The 14,407-nt window shown below is 35.2% G+C and overlaps 1 protein-coding gene and 1 long non-coding RNA gene across 6 annotated transcripts in view; both read right to left on the bottom strand.

The window, feature by feature from the left end:
• Positions 1-1,457: 1,457 nt before the first annotated feature.
• LOC121962646 lies at positions 1,458-2,304 on the bottom strand. The gene is made up of 3 exons (XR_006107149.1): positions 2,191-2,304; positions 2,044-2,095; positions 1,458-1,912 (listed from the first exon to the last, which is right to left on the bottom strand). It is a non-coding gene; the product is annotated as an uncharacterized LOC121962646 (long non-coding RNA).
• Positions 2,305-9,571: 7,267 nt separating this feature from the next.
• LOC121962788 (ras-related protein Rab-9A-like) overlaps positions 9,572-14,407 on the bottom strand; it is a 71,967-nt gene continuing 67,131 nt past the window's right edge. For 4 of the 5 annotated variants that reach the window (XM_042513089.1, XM_042513087.1, XM_042513084.1 and 1 more), the window contains exons 11-17: positions 13,930-14,016; positions 13,510-13,679; positions 13,255-13,293; positions 12,466-12,567; positions 12,273-12,373; positions 11,583-11,688; positions 9,572-10,715 (exon numbers count right to left, since the gene is read on the bottom strand). The gene's annotated coding sequence lies outside the window, so the exon portion shown is untranslated. Of the gene's footprint in view, positions 10,716-11,582; positions 11,689-12,272; positions 12,374-12,465; positions 12,571-13,254; positions 13,294-13,509; positions 13,680-13,929; positions 14,017-14,407 lie in introns of all 5 variants that reach the window. The other variant, XM_042513085.1, reaches the window with a different exon arrangement.

Below are 14,407 nucleotides of genomic sequence, written 5' to 3'. Positions count from 1 at the left end.
ATCAGTGTGCAGCATTTAGGTGGATATACTGACATAAATAGAATAATATATAATAAGTATGGCATCCCGGAACATCAACTGCAGACGCAGGTGGATACCTGGAGCTTAATATGTAGAAGCGGAAATCCAGTGACAATGTGGCAAAGTGTGACAATTTAGGGTAAGGACATGTTGGTTCACCACCATGTTTCTACAGTAGCCTAGAGAGGACAAACCCATCAACCAAATCTTACACACTGTTCCCTTGAGCTATGAAATCAGGTACAAATATCAAAAAGTATACCTGAACAGACTTAAAATACCCCAATATACTAAAAAACATTACTTTTCCAAGCTTTCTTTCTTCAATCAAAACAGTTCTAACTTCAGCCAGAATATCAAGAAAATAAATAAAACATTTACCTTCCACAGTTATATTGAGATGGTAAAACTGTGCTCCACCACGATATACACACTCACAGGAGTACTTTCCACTATCCACTGGTGTTAAGTTGGTCAGGTGGAGAAACATAGTCTGATTCTCTCTCATAAGGTTGAACCTGGAGTCACAATTGTTCACAGAATATTCTCCATATGCCAGATGACACTTTCTCATCTCTGTTTCGATTTTACAAAGAATATAAATGATGTGACTCGGCGTTTCAATGGCGCATATTGGAATGACATTGAATCCTCTCTTTATGGTTTTCACAATAGTCACTGCAAAAAATCCAACATTAGGACACTTGTCACAGACCAGTCGGTACTCTAACAAACCACAAAACTGACTGTCATAAACTGTGTGTCATGAATAGATACAGTACCTCCACGGTCAAAACACAAACACAGCGGCAGAAGCAGAACGAAGCAGAGTGTTGATTGATCCATGACAGTTGAGACGTCTGAATGACAGTGCTGCTGTTGGAAAACTACACTGGAGGAAAGAAGGCATACCACAAACTATCCGAAATGGCTTTCAAGTGCATGAGCTGATGGTCAAGTGTCAGAGACAGGAAGTGTCAGAGACAGGAAGTGTCAGAGACAGAATGTGCAAGACACGACTTCTTTTACTTTAAAGTCAAAGTGAAACGATGCCAGTTTAAATTCCTCTGCAAACAAGTCAAGGTGCACTTACAGTACAGAAGATCTATTCAATCAGCACAGTTTAAAGATAAACACCCAAAATTAGGGTCACTAATTCAATTTCTGACCAAATATCTCACCTCCTGTTTTTGAGGTGTGACGTAGAGCAACAATCAGGAAAATATTTTTTGCAAAACACTATGAATTCACAGTGAAGGTGACTTTTTTTAATGCAATGTGTCATTAAGTCATCATTTTATTCTTTAAGACTTTGTGTGAAATTTGGTCATAATTAGTGTATAATTTCTGGATTTACGGACAAAAAACATGTTCTGTGAGATCCAAATTTGAAGAAATATCCTCAAGGTATTCTAGAGATATTGCATTCATGAGAATAAAACAAATGAGGTGACAGTGACCTTGAACTCTGACCTGAATGGATGGAAACTCAAAAATATAATGCGTCAAGCCACATCTGTCACTGACACGTAGGTATGAAAACAAAGCATGCAGCTTTAGATCTTTCAACAGTTTAAGCTATAACCTGCTACAACTAAATTCCACTTATTTCTCTCTGTAATTTGGTGCAATTTGAGCACAACCAGCATTTAGCACTTTTCACATGATATTCCACAGTGACAACATTAATGCGACAAGCTGAAGTGTTTGGAGCAAATTTTTTTTTTGGTTAAATGTTTTCATAAATTTCCCAACTTGGATCAGTCTCTCTTCCATCAATTTCCTGATCATACAGGGGAAACCTCTCTGTATTTCTGGCTGGGACAGTTTGGTAGAGATCATTGGCTGGTTGTTGGAGGCTTGTGTAGGGGTCATCTGGGTCATCTTCATCCTTTCAAAAACATAATTCCAATGCATCGTGTGTTTTAACTAAATTAACAATGGTTAAGCTATTTCTGTATGTGTGATTGCAGCTGAACTGCCTTCCTCCTGAGTTTATAATTATAAGAACACTTTACTCACCAGAGAGCCAGGAGATGCAGATAATCCAGATGTGACTGATCTTGACCAGCATCTTTAAATAAGAGGAGTTATCAGAGTTAATGCGACAACAAATACACACACACAGAACACACGAGAAATCACCCCGATGTTAGGTTATTCTCTCACCCCTGGCATATTTTACTGCAAATAAATCCGAAGATAACTCCAGTTATAATAACGATGACTGCAGTTACACCGACTAAAACACGTAGAATCAGCATGTGTAGAGGACGACTGGTCTCTTCTGTTTCTCTGTTCTCTGTTCAGAAAAAAAAAAAAATGTTTGTCAGAAAAATGGCGCTGGTGTTGTCTATAAAATGTATATTACATTTTTTTGTAATATTGCATTGCTGACAGCATGTGCAAATTGAATACATAAAAATGTATTTGAAACATAACTTGCACACTAACATATTTTATATTTGCACTACATTGTCTCACCTGGTTGTTGAAATCATTTCACATACACAGACATTAAGCTATGAAATCAGGCACAGATATAATAAAGAAAATATTTCCTAACAGACTTCAAATACCACATTATACATGGAGCTTGAACGGTGGCATTCAATTTTGGCATCAAAAATAAAACTTGACATCGAAAAAAAGTACATGAAAAATAAAACAGAAATGTGGAACTTTAAATATTTTTTATTTTATATTTGATCTTTTTAAATGTTTTTTTGTTCAATGATAATCTTTTGAGTTTTACCTAATGTCACTCTTTTTTTCATTGTCAGTTGTTGTTATGCCAAAACAGTGACTGAATGTTGAAACTAAGAGAGACTGTAAAAGAAATGTCACTGGAAAAAAATAAATTAATAAAACAACCCTATCACTAAGAAAAAAATACAAAAATACCACTATATATATATATATATATATTTATATATCTATATAGTGTATATATATATATATCAAATGTCTGCATTTTATCTTTCAGTGGAATTTTATTTTTGATGCCAAGACTTCTGTCCCTCTTGTACCTCCATACACTTACTTACATTACTTTTTTTTTTTTTTTTTTTCATTTTATAAATTGCAACAGGTCTAAATTTATGTTAATATTAATGATAATATTGAAATTATCGCATCCAAAGTAGCAGAGAAATACATAAAGTTTGAAAAACAGAAGCAAGAAAATAAATGAAACATTTACCATCCACAGTGATATCCAGATGGAGAATATCAAATCCACCAACATATGTACACTCACAGGTGTAGTTCCCGCTGTCTGCTGGTGTTAAACTGGTCAGCTGGAGAAAAACAGTCTGATTCTCTGCCAGAAGTGTGAATCTGGAGTCACATTTGTTCACAAAGTCTTCTGCATGATGATACATCAGACGACACTCTTCACCTCTGCTCATCTTTGTTCTGATCTTACACGCTACAAGTATGATGGTACTTGAATTGGTGCATATTGGAGTGAAATCTGGTTCTCTGCTGATGGTTTTCACCACAGTCTCTGCAAACAATACAGTCTGATTAGCAATTGCAGTATTTTTGCACTTTGTAAATATTTAATTACAGTTTGGATTCCAGTAGAAAATTACAGAAAATGTTGTGTGATGTCACGTAATGTTGCATAGGGGCATATTCGAGAGACGACTTGTGCTCCACTGTTGGTTTTCAGTAGTTACAGCAAAAAATGAGTTAGGAAACATATTACAGACTACTTGTTATTCTAACAAACTGTAAAAGTGACTGACTTGCAGAGACTGCACTGTACCTTGATGGTCAAAACACAAACACAGAGGCAGCAGATGAAAAAGCCAGAGTTTCCATTGATCCATCGTCACTGAAAGCTGTCAGTATACATTAACTCAAGACAGGAAGATGAACTGCACGTACTTTTTTTGTGACCTAAACCTCAGAATACCCGAAAATACCTTATGAGAGTGTGAAGTGATGATGACAAGGTCTTGAAGGAAGTAAAAGACTTTCTCTTCTTTCACATTATGACCCTCTGTGGGTGAAGTTTCAATTCTGGTTTTATGAAAAGCAGGATGGAAAAAAGACAGACTTCTGAACTTTATGGAAAGATGCTTAAATGGGCTGAGAGATTTGATTCTTAGCTTTTATTTTGAAGCTTAAAAGAGCACTCTGAGTGAATGTTTTCGAAGTGATACAGTGAGAAAAAATATTTTGCGTGTGTGCTTTTTTCTTTTTTACAAAACAATGAGTTTACAATTTAAATCCTTAATGAGCAATTCTAGTTTAAATGGATTTAATTCTAAATTCTAGTGAGTTCATAACAATGATACATGTATGCGGATAATCTATCACCTAACAAGTAAAACCTTGCAACAGGTTTGAAATGCTCAACCAGAGGGCAGCAAAACACAAGTTTTCACCATGTTGTTAAAATGATCCAAACACTATGTGGTGCAGCATTTATAAACATGTTACCTCAACTGCTTCTTTTACCTGAAATCCATCAATAAACTGTTTTCCCTCTCACCAAGAAGTCCAAAAGAATGACTGTTGTTTTGGTAACAATTGCATGTATAAAAGCAGAGATGTTATTGGAGGATAATATTGCCAAATATGTCAATATACAGTCATGCTATCTGTATTTTTGGTTATATGTTTTCATAGACTTCCCAATTTGCATCAGTCTCACTCCAGTCCACTTCCTGATCATCCAGATGTGCAGTCGCCTCGTCACTGTTGTCTGAATACCTCTTGCTGTCGTGTTGATGTTGCACGGAGGACATAATCTGGTAGAAATCACCTGCTGGCTGCCGAAGGCTTGTGTACGGGTCATCTTGGTCACCCTGGCCCTGTGGAAACATGAAGATCTTACTGCATCATGTTTTAAAAGTCAGACTGAAGTAGGTTAAATTCTCAGAATTCTTTTTTTTTTTCTTACAGTGAACTTTCACAATCATTAATGGTTAGATTTCATATAAAATGACTGGTTTATAAGTTTTAAAGTCTTTCTGGTGGCCCGGTGGGAGTGACCACAGTTTTGTGAAATAAAGCTTTTTCTAATTGCTTAAAATACCACCTCATGTGAGCGTGAAAACTTTTTAACTAAATGCGAGTTTTTTCAAAATTGATTTGTAGAGTAGATGTATTTTATATTCTCAATTTCAGTTTACACAGATTGAGGATTAACGAAAATCAGCCTTTATCAAAATGGACGTGGCATAGTATCGGCCCAATCACGGCACACCAGCAGAAATAAGTCGACCACATCTGGTTGCTTAACTCGGCTGAGACTTGGGATCAATGATGGCCTAGAATTAGTCCTAATAAACTGGCTCTATTCCATCTGCCGACATTGCTATCACTAGCTCGTCATCAAAAATGACCAAGTCCAGCTGCCTAAAAACGATCTTTTCCTAACCATAACGAAGTGTTTTTTGTGTGTAAAAATAACCACACGTAAACCACAGTGCAATGAAATGGAAAGTTTCAACACATCCGCAATCACGTAGCAACATAACGTTATCATGGTTTGCAAAAAAAGCACAATGCCAACATTTATTTTGGCGATCGGGTTCTGCAAATTCTCACACTTTGTGCCACATGTGAAAACTGTTGTCACACCATTATCTCTGATTAACTGTATGACATGACAACCACAAACCCCCAAACAAAAAAAACAAAAACATCTAAAATCACTCAGGAATTTAGGCTTTTCTGGAAATACAAATTAGTGCCACCTTGTGTTAAACAGAAGTAACAAGTAAAGATGTCACTTAGTGTTTTTCCTTTTCCAAGCACTGTAGTACACTTCTATACATTCCTGCAGTGGTGGAAGTCATTACTGTACTTGTACTTTACTTGAGTATTTTCTTTTCATGTTGTTTTGTACTTCACTTCAATTCAAGGGAAATATTGTTTCTGCATTAATTGACTGCTTTAGTTTATTTACAAATTAAGATTTTTGCTAAATATTAAGGGCATATGAAATGTGTGTTTTATTATAAACTAAACTACTGTGACTAACAACATACATGTATATACAATTAGAACAGAAATGATTACGGTATGAAGTGATTTTGAAAATGTATGTCAAATATTTTCATGATATTTGAGTCACTTTTCATGCAAAAAATGCAAAAACATCTAAGAATTTCGGCTTCTCAAATGTGAGAATTTTCTGTTTTTCCTTATATTATTTTGATCATTTTAATATATTTAATAATTTTGAGGTTTGGCCCATTGATTTTACAGACCAAACAATCAAATTTAATAGTTGAAAAAAAAAAGAGGGATTAATCAATAATGAAATTAATCAGTTGCATAGTTAAACACGAGCTTCACCTCAAACAGCTACAACAGAAAAACCCTGCTTTTAATGGTAACAGACACAGGGCAGGTTGGTCTGCATCTAATTCTTTTACATTTTATATTTTAATAGCATTTTCCTGATTATACTTACATACTTTTACTTGTAACAGAGTTTTTTTACACTGGAGTATTAGTGCTTTTACTTTACTTGTTTATTAGGTAAATTACCTGAGCACTTCCTCCACCACTGCATAGCTGTTATTTAAATTAATGGACACAAAATTTACGAAACGCTTCCTCTTGTTGTTGAGTCCGTTATGTCGCACTCTGCCCTGAGCATCACTTTAGAGGCGCTGTGGTGGCCCAGTGGTTAAGACACACACTGTGCTGTTTACTGTCAGTGCAACATTCGATTCCGGCCTCAGACATTTGTTACCTGTCTCTCATGCTCTCATTGTTTCCCGTCTACATGTGACCTATTTTTTAAAATACGATTAAAAAACCTGTAAAAGCATACAAATACACACAGATGACTACACATTTAAAATAGCTTTATACATTTAGAGGGACAGTTGAAAAGAATACGTGGCTCACCGACGTGAAGCAGGTTTCACGGGTAGATGCTGCTGAACTTGTGTCATCTCTATAATAATAAGAAAAGATTAGACCTAGAAGTGGAATATAAAAATAAAAAAGTATACTGTGAAAATATAGAGAGTATTTATACTCTATATGTATAATTTATATATAGAGTATAAATTAATAATTTCGATCAGAAACTGGTGGTGGTCCTGAGGGTCAAAACGCAACAATATTTCAGAAAACAACATGACATTTTGCAGAACATTTCAAAATTAAATGTTGTATTTTGTAAAATATTTTTACTGGAATATTGTTGTGTTTTCTGACATGTCACATTTTCTAAAATCGTGTTTTCTGAAATGTTGCTATCGGAAATATTGTCATTTTTTCGTGAAATGTTTGTTTCTGGAATGTGTTTTTTTTATATTTTCTGAAATGTCTGCATGTCCTCTGAGATGCTATTTTCTCTAAAACGTGCTTTCTGAACTAAGTGTTATCTGAAATGTCATCTTTTCTGAATGTGGCCGCATTTTCTGAAATATTGTCATGTCTGAATTGTGGTTGTGTTTTATGAAATGTTGTTTTGGTTTCTGAAAAGTTGTCATGTTTTGTAAAATGTGTTTTGTAAAATGTTGTCAAATCTTGTGTTTCTGATGTGTCGTGTCAAAAAAGAAAGTTTTACCTGCAATATTTTTTTCTCAGAATACGTCCAATGATAAGTCCAGTCCCAATGACAAATGCAAGACTGATGACAGTGGTAGCTATCAGGAGATTCCTTGAAGAATTGCTGGGTTCTTAAAGACAAAAAACAACTCAACTAACACAAAACCAACACAAAACATTCACCTTACATGGAGACGCTGAGGCAGAATATTTGTTCAGTCACCATAAAGCCCAAGAAATGATTAAATTTAGTACACTGTAAAAAAAAAAAAAAAAAAAAAAACAGTTTTTCAATTTAAAAAAGTTTGCTGTAAAAATTTAAAAGTTGACCGATTATGAGAAGCCAAGTTGAGGTAATTTTGTAATGATTCAACTTGTCTTCTTAAATTCAGTCAACTTAAAGTTCTAACTTTTTAAAGTTGAAGCAAATAGTTTTTACAGTGTACATAGAAGTTAATAGTTCATCTGAATCCTTAATAATAACAACCTTACACTGAGAAAAAATGTGTTAAGCTTGAAGCACAAAACCAAGAAAACTGATTTACCTTCCACAATCATTTGGAGGAAGAGAAAGTCAGATCCTTTAGGAAATGGACACCGACAGGTGTAGTTCCCACTATCCTCTGGTGTCAGACTGGTCAGGCGGAGGTAAACAGTGTGATTCATCGGCATAATGATGAACCTGGAGCCACACTCGGACCCAAAGTCTTTTCTGTGCTGATACGTCATAAAGCAGTCTTCTCCCCCTCTCATTTCTCTGCTGACCCGACACAGTATCAGTGAGTCCTTACGCAGTGATTCGGTGCTGCAGAGTGGAACAACATACGGTTCTCTCCCCGTGGTTCCTCACACGAGTCACTGCAAACAATAGGAAAGACATTTTTAATAACTTCTTATATACGTCCTTATAGATCTAATTGTGAGGAATTGTGGGCTTAACAACAACTTCAAATTCAATATTCTTACTACAAAAACGAGTCGTAGGTGTTATCGATACGGCTGGTTGTTATGATCACACCATCTGATCATAAGACAATGGGCCCTGGGCACAGACATGTCAACAACACGTCTTCTATAGGAGCAACACATGCTGAATTAACAGGTTTTGCCTTGTTAGTCTTTTCTTTTGTCTCTTTGAAGTCATTCTGGGTCTTTTTTGGGTAATTTTAGGTAATTCATAAGTCTTATGGTAGTCATTTTTGTCTCTTTTAGGTAATTTTATGTCTTTTTGGTTGTTCACTGTTTCTTTTAGGTAGGGTTAGGGTAATTTTAGGACATTTTGTGTTTTATTTATTTGCTTTTTTTTTTTTAGGTAATTTTGTATCTCTATTGTTGTTTTGTGTCTTTTTGTGGTAATTTTATATCGTTCAGGTTGCATTCTGTCTCTTCCAAGTAATTTTGTGCCTTTTTTTAGTTATTTATTGTCTGATTTAGGTAATTTTGTGTGTTGTTGGTCGTTTCTTTGTGGTCATTTGTGTCTTTGTTGGTCATTTTGTTTGTGTGTCTTTCAGGTAATTCGTCTGTCTTTTATGGTCGTTTTGTGTCTCTTTGAGATCAGTTTGTCTTTGTTTTAGGTACATTTGTTTTCATTTTGATAATTTATGCGTCTCTGGGGTTATTTTGTATCACGCTTGGTTGTTTCGTGTCTTTTTGTGGGTGTTTTGCAATTTTTGTAGCTTTTTGTGTCTCCTTGCAGTCATTATGTGACTGTTTTGGTCATTTTGTGCCTCTTTGTGGTCATTTTGTGTCTCTTTTTTGTTGTTTTGTTTTGGGGGTTTTTGTAGTTATTTTGTGTCTTTGTGGTTCTTTTGTGTCTCTTTTAGGCAGTTCTGTTTCGCAAATATGCTTTGAAAGTTATTTGTAATTTTCTGCACAAAAAGCTGAAGAGATCCAAAGGAGATGTGTTTGCCATTGTTCAACAATTTAACCCCAACATTACAATTAAAATTTTAAAGTGGAAGTCATTTTTGGTTCTCAAAAGAATGGTTTACAAAGCTACTTTTGTAGGGTTACACATGAATGATGGTGCATTATCTTTAATGACTGAATAAAAAACAACACTGTGAAACTGTACATGACCGATCACATTTTTCGTGTCTAACTGCAATAGAAGCAGAAGGATACATAAGTCGGATAAACTCTTCTAAACTACGCCTTTCATAACTTTCACCAAATGTAATGAAAATGTCTTGTACTGTACCTTCAATGTCAGAACACAAACACAGTGGCAGCAGATGAACAAGCCAAAGTTTCCATTGAGCCATAATCACTGAAAGCTGTCAGTATACAGTAAACTCTGCTGAAGACAGGAAAACGAACTGCACGTACCCCGTAAACCTCAGAACACCTTAAATATCTTATGGGCCTATGAGCTAATGATGACGTGCCCTAAAAAGGAAGTAAGACTTTCTAAGTTTTCAAGTTAAGACTCCCTGTGGGTGAAATTTGATTTAATGTCTAATTTCTCTAATTGCAGCTATTTATGCAGAAGCTTTATAGAAAAAAGACCAACCTGAGCACTTAACAAAAAGACTGACTATAACCCAGGCAGAGATTTTTGATTCTCAGCTTTGATGCTGAAGCTTCAAATTTAGGAAATGTTTGAGGAAATGGCTGATATTTTGACCGGGCACTGTACAGGGGCGGAGCCATAGGTTGTAACAGTAATGAAATTAGCTTTTGCTGGACCCTGGAATAAAATAAAAACGTCTACAACATGAAAAAATATCAACATGGGCAGAGCTGGGATGGATGGTTAAGACACCAAAATAAAATTTCCAAGCATAACATCACAAATTCAAAACATGTTAACTAACCAGGTGTCATGAATTTATGTTGCAGAGCACTTTTAAAAACATGAGACAAACTTTAACACAAGATATTCACAGGCACAGATGTGATGGAAACTGCTGAACAGGCCACAAAATATGACAAACATTTGACTAGCTGACAGTAAAGTTTCATTTGAAATGAATATTGTGAGCACCAGTGCATCAGGTTTTAGCCGTGGTCGAGTGAAAATAGCCCGCTGAATAGTGGATGTACAGAGTGAAACCCCACAGAGCTATCAGACCCGTCACCAGCACACTGAAAACCTTCTGGGTCCAGAGGCAGTGATCCAACTTCTGCTCCAGGCGACTGCTGCTGGACAGCACCTGCACGAGCTGAGGGCAGCAGACGAGAAGAGGATTTACATGATTGACAGCAGAAATTTTAAAGATACAGTCATGTCTTTTCAGAGGTGTGTTGAAAACAAAGAAAAAGTCAGCAAATGTCCTTGTAGTGTGTTATTATCACAATACAACATCTGCATCTGACAGTCTGCAGGTGAGTTATTAAAGTTCCCCTCCAGAGATAAGCTACAATTTAACCTTTCGAAACTGGAGCAAAATGGTTTAATTTCTTTCAAAAACATGGGGAGAAGGAAACAAGGCAAGCAACTTAACGAGACCCAAAAATAAGCAAATAGTTCAAATTAAAATAAATTAAATTAAAATAGTTAGAAAATTACCTGAAAATAAGCACACAAAAAAGAAGGTGTATAAGACAATATATATTATATACAATCTTATATATAATATTTTTTCCTGTAACATTTTTGTAACATAATCTTGATTACAAAATTATTAAAATTATTTTAATTATAAATACTTTTCTGGACATTTTTTCCTATTGTTTGGAGGATTTTCTAATGATAATAATAATAATAATAATAATAATAATAATAACAGTTTTCTTCATCTTTTAATAATTTCTTGCAGTTTATAGGACACTTCTCGTCAAGTTGCTCACTGCCTTTTTTACCGCATTTAGAAAGAAATCAAACCAACCTACTGAAGGTTCAGAGACTGAAACAGCTTGTGAAAGGCTTTTGAACGTAACAGAGAAAAACTGATGAAGGTCAAGGATAGACAATTTAGGGGGTATAAAAAGAAGAAACATGCATTATTAGAGATGCAGGACTTTAAATATTAGTGGGCTGTTGCTTTTTATAACCATAACAATAAATCTGTGATAGAGCACAAACGAACCGCTGCATGAATCCTTTGATGATCGCTGGTGATCGCTGGTGTGTTATAGTTGCTGGTGGTCAGTCTGAGGAGAGGCTTTATATCCTGCATGACGTGACACTTCAGTCTGAAAGGGAGAGAAAAAAAGATTATTTTTTAATGTCTTTGTGTTTCTAGTTTTTAGATATTTTCCTGTAATCTTTTTAAACCTGAGCGAATCAGCCTGATTTCTTTCAAAAGCATAAGTATTGAGCAGCCTAACAAGAAATGACACACAACAACAACAACAACAACAATAATAATAATAATAATAATAATAATAATAATAATAATAATAATAATAATAATAATAATAATAATAATAATAATTTTAAAAAAAGGTTTTCTGGACTTTTATGAGTTTTTGACAATATTCTAATAATTTTCTGATAATCTCTCTTTTTTAGGTCATTTTTCTTATTTAATTTCTTACAATTTGTGCAACATTTCATGCCATGTTTTTTGTTTTTTAAGTCACAGGTTTCAGAGGTTTACGTGCATGTTAAAGGCAGGAGCATTGATGTAGATCCAGGTTTCAAAGGGTTAAAAGCATCCTATGCACTTTGCTAGCACATTCAAGACTTTGCTTTGGGGCTTCAAATAATAGACAGAAATAAGATTCATAAAATGCTAAATCTTAAATACCGTGCCGTGTGAAATCATCAGTCTCACCTCTGCACTGTGGGGATCTCCTCCCAGAACAGGGCCAGGTCCTGGCTGTCATCAGTGGTCCCGAGCTCCATTTCAGCCGTCATGATTGGCTTTGACTGACGCTGCAAACATTAATCACAAGCTTTAAATATCAGCTAATTCAGGCTGGATGTTGCTGTGCGCCGCTGAGTGACAGCACAGTGTGCAGACCTACCTTCACACAGGACGTCCCAGCTGTGCAGCTGCCGTTTCCAGTCTTCACCTTGTGTCACGCTGCAGCTGATGTATTCACCTGACGTTACATGCAGAATACTGTCTGCTGAGACAACAAACACAGGTAAAGGGTCAAAGTACAGCACTGTGTTCAATAATTTAATCATGTTCTTCTCCACCCATTACCCACAGCTCCTTAACCACTGTGTAAATATGTCTAAACCGTCAAGAATTCATTTAAAGCAACAGTTCACCTCCTAGTCTAAATATATTTCCTCTTAGCTATAGTGCTGTTTATCAGTGTACATTGTTTTGGTGTGATTCGCCCAGTGTTGAATTTTCTTGCACCCCTTAAATACATACTGTATGGTTCCTCAAGATTGATATTATCTAAATTCTACAATAGCACTTTACTGTATTGTGTGAAATCATGTCAGGGTAATGAGGTGCAAAAAAAACCAAACAAACATTTTATATATTTGTAGATGTTAATACACTGTTCCACTTGTTTGAAAAGGGCCATATTTTACTGATAATATTTTATCATTGTGACCAAATACAAATATACAGTGTCTGTTTTAGTATACGTATAACATACAGACAACAACCATATATAGTAACATATATTGCAAATACAGTTTATTTCCAAAGATGTGACTAAAAACACAGTAATTTACCTTGGATAACTCAAAAGTTAAATATATGCTAAGTATAAGAATCAGGAACAACCTACCATGCAAAAGCACACTTAAAAATATAAATATAATCATTTAAAAATGATTAATCTTACCTCTCACGAGCCATGGTATTTGACATATCTTTAGCTCAGCTGTAATGAAAAGAGAAAGGACAAATTATAAGGTCATTGCACACCTGCAAAGTAATAAAATACACACTGAAATGTAACATGCATTATCCACAAAACATAACATTTATTGAGTAATTTATATACATGGGCTAGTATTCAAGGAAGTAATACATGATATACTTGAGGAAATCCATGTTCTGGAATAGAAAAAATACTTCTTCTATTGTGTGAACTCACCCATTCAAACATCAGAGGAGGAAATGTGTTTTGAAAAGGCACATCTGTCTTTTTGCATTTCCTCTGAAAGCTTTGAAGCCTCGAGCCAAAGCATGACCCAGATATACAGTCAAACATGTCTCACAGCACTCAAACGCTCTGCCGAACTCTTCTGCTCTGCACCACCCCTCCTGAAATATCACAGCGTCCTTGCTCACAAGATGTTTTATTTAATTCAAAAACTAAAAGCAGACACAGAAATATCTGACAATTTTATAGATATTTAGCCACTTAAATACTGAGACACAAACCCTGAACTTTAATCTGAAACAACATTGCACTGTAAAGCCAAATAACAAAATTTACAAAATTCAGGCAAATAAAAAAACATGAACCTGCATGAACTATACTGCACAAATTAGGGAGGCCTTGCTGACTTACCTCCACGGATGTGAAGAGACTGAACTTCACCTTTGACCCTCATGGTTTGTCACACACGTCCATCTCCACATTCTTAGCAGCTTCACCCTAAACCAAATAGAAACACAGTCAATTCATGCTGTACAGAGGTGGAAATACTAACAGTATATGGCCATAGGTAAACAGAGACAATGGGTCCGTTGTAATCTTTTTTTTTTTTTTGTATTTTGTAGACATGTTTTGTCTCTCTGAGGTTACTTTGTCTCTCTTTAAAAACAGTTTATGTCTTTTTGTAGTCATTTTTGTCTGTTGTCAGGTTGTTTTTTTGTGTGTCTCTTTGCAGTAATTTTGTGTCTCTTTCTAGTTGTTCTGTGTCTCTTTGTAGTCCTTGTCATCTAATTTTCAAAGATTTTTAAAGCTGTCAAAAAATGCAATAAAAAATCTGTGTAAAATTTTAAATATGTAAGAAATGTAAGTGTTTTTGCATCATACTTAAGAA

The sequence above is a fragment of the Plectropomus leopardus genome, chromosome 24 (assembly GCF_008729295.1).
Source record: "Plectropomus leopardus isolate mb chromosome 24, YSFRI_Pleo_2.0, whole genome shotgun sequence".
Classification (NCBI taxonomy): domain Eukaryota; kingdom Metazoa; phylum Chordata; class Actinopteri; order Perciformes; family Serranidae; genus Plectropomus; species Plectropomus leopardus.
This window is presented reverse-complemented; position numbering and strand designations above follow the sequence as displayed.